The sequence below is a fragment of the Asparagus officinalis genome, chromosome 4, assembly GCF_001876935.1.
Source record: "Asparagus officinalis chromosome 4, Aspof.V1, whole genome shotgun sequence".
NCBI lineage: Eukaryota > Viridiplantae > Streptophyta > Magnoliopsida > Asparagales > Asparagaceae > Asparagus > Asparagus officinalis.
Window position 1 is genome coordinate 110128354 of NC_033797.1, and position 2460 is coordinate 110130813.

The following is a 2460-nucleotide window of genomic DNA, read 5'->3' on the forward strand; positions in this document are numbered from 1 at the left end:
TGACCGGCGTTAACCCTAGGGTTTCAAATTTTTTGCTTGCAACGCGTTGACTGGCGTTGACCTAAGGTTACGCGTTGTCCGGCGTTAACCCTGGGGTTTTGACCGTCGTACGTTGACCTTTTGATCGCAACGCGTTGACTGGCGTTGACCTAAGGTTACGCGTTGTCTGGCGTAGACCTTTAGGGTTTTGAACGTCGTATGTTGCTCAGGTCACGAGACCAACTAAAGAAGCTGATGCGTCAGTGACTTTCGTATTTATAGGATTTTTGGCAAATCCTCAGCCATCAACGGGTTTGATGCGCCTTTACCGACTACCATAATATAAATAGCTTTAACAAGTGCCCTATCTCATAAGTCATAACCCTAGATCTGATTCATCTGAAACCGCCGAAACTCCCATCTCCCTCATCATCTTCGCCGCAACTCCCTCGTCATCTCCGCGCCTCCTCTACCTCCGCCGCCTCCAATCACCGCCTCCAGCGCTCAGCGCCGCCAAACCCCCAGCCCGCAGCCTCCAGCTCTCCATCTTCGACCCCCTGTCCAGATCCGCCCGAACTCACCTCAGGCCGCCGCCTGACCGCCGCCGGCAGCCTCGAGATCCAGCGCCCAGCCGCCTCTCCCCTGACGTCAATGGTAAATCTCTGTATCTGTTAAATATGCATATTCTTATGATTGTGGCTTTTTCCTTGCAATGTTTCTTTGCTCTATTCGGCCATTGATTTTTCTTTGCTTCTACTTCTAATTTTCCTCTCAAGTTTCAGACATTCTTGTTCATCAAGACCATTTTCATTTCTGGATTTATAGTGAAATAAGTATATTCACAATTGTTCTAGTACATTTGTGGCTTATCATAGTAAGGTTACTAAATTCATTAATTAGCTTCTGGCTAATAAGATTGGGAATCTTTGTTCTGCCCATTAAATGCTAATCCTTTTGATGTATGAAATGTTAAAGATATTGATTTTGTCTTGTTGAAGCAGTAAATAAACTCAATGTTAAAGATCTCCTTTTGATGTGGCTAGTTTGTGGTCTGGATTTGGTTACTATTAAAGAAGAGGTTCAAAGGTCAGAAACCTATTAGTACTCATTTTACTACAAAAGTTAGAGTGTAGCTTCATGGCAAGTGGACTTTTAGAGTTATCATAGGGGTAGGTATGTGTTTTGGGGATCAAAATATAGTTTGAGATATTGATGGCACGTAATTGTGATCAGAAGTTGCGTTGCCAGCCCTAAGAATCAAACAAACACAAATTAGAGATCTTTTTTAATAACATATAGCAAAAATATGTTAAAGCTTTAGTTGACATGATATCAAGTTCAATACTTCCATATGCATAAATTTGTGTTTCAGCTTTACTTCTACAGCACACAAAGAAAGGCTAAAGTAATATATCAATATATTAATTAAAATGCATCATGTCAGAGTTTTTTTTTGTTATATGTAAGCTTTGCCAGAAGCAGAGGATAAACTTTTTGTAAACTATATTATATACATGCCAGTAAACAACAAAGCAAATAATTGTGGTCTTCTCCATTGACATATCAAGCATTAAAGGTAAAATATTATACAGTTAATTGGGCAAATGATGATCCAGAATGATTACAAACAATTTATTGATTTTGTCTCTTAATTCTTCGTGCAGGTGTCCTCAACACTGAAGAGCGTTCGTTACCTGGAATTCAAGAAGACTTGTGGTTATCAACAGAGTCAACCTCTACCTTAGATGGTGAAAGCTACAAATTGGAAAATCTTGAAGGAGACTTGTTTGAGAATGAACGAGCTTCCATCCACTTTTTTCTTAATATGTTCTTTTGGAAAGTTGTAAAACTTCTTTATGTATGAGTTAAGATCTTGGTGTGTAGCAAATTTCACTTTAAAATACCTCTTTGTTTCCTATGTATGTGGTAATGTGATACTGACTTACTAGATAAGTTGGATTATTGGATAAGCTGGTAACTGGTGATTGCTATGTTGTTTTAGATTCCAATTTCTTAATATATTGATTTGCGAATAATTGTCGAATATATATTGAATAGTTGATGAATAATTTGATATTTAAACAGGAAATAGTGTTAATCGAATGTTCGCGAATAGTTATCGAACACGAGCACAGATAAACGAAGCGAATTCGAAGTTTATATAGTATTCGTGTCGAATTCGAACACGAACACGAATAGTCCTAATTGAGCCGAATTCGAATTCGAATAAGACAGTATTCGTTCAAATTCGCTTCGTTTCCACCCCTAGTCCCCATATGATTCAAATTGAAATGATTGAAGAAAAGCACAGGGTGTTAGCAATGTGTTGCATTGTGGCAGCGGCGGTGGAGTGGGCGAGAGTTATATTGAGTGGTGCGGACAGTTGGCTTCGTTTTCATTCTGCATTTCTTCATGTGCATGTGCGTGAGCGTGTTGTCTCCATGTACGTGGCTGTGGGTAAATTCCACAAAACCTCCGACT

General features: G+C 39.4%; 1 long non-coding RNA gene across 1 annotated transcript; it reads left to right on the top strand.

Moving 5' to 3' along the window:
• On the top strand, positions 345-1980 carry LOC109836087. Its single transcript, XR_002245821.1, has 2 exons — positions 345-633; positions 1644-1980. It is a non-coding gene; the product is annotated as an uncharacterized LOC109836087 (long non-coding RNA).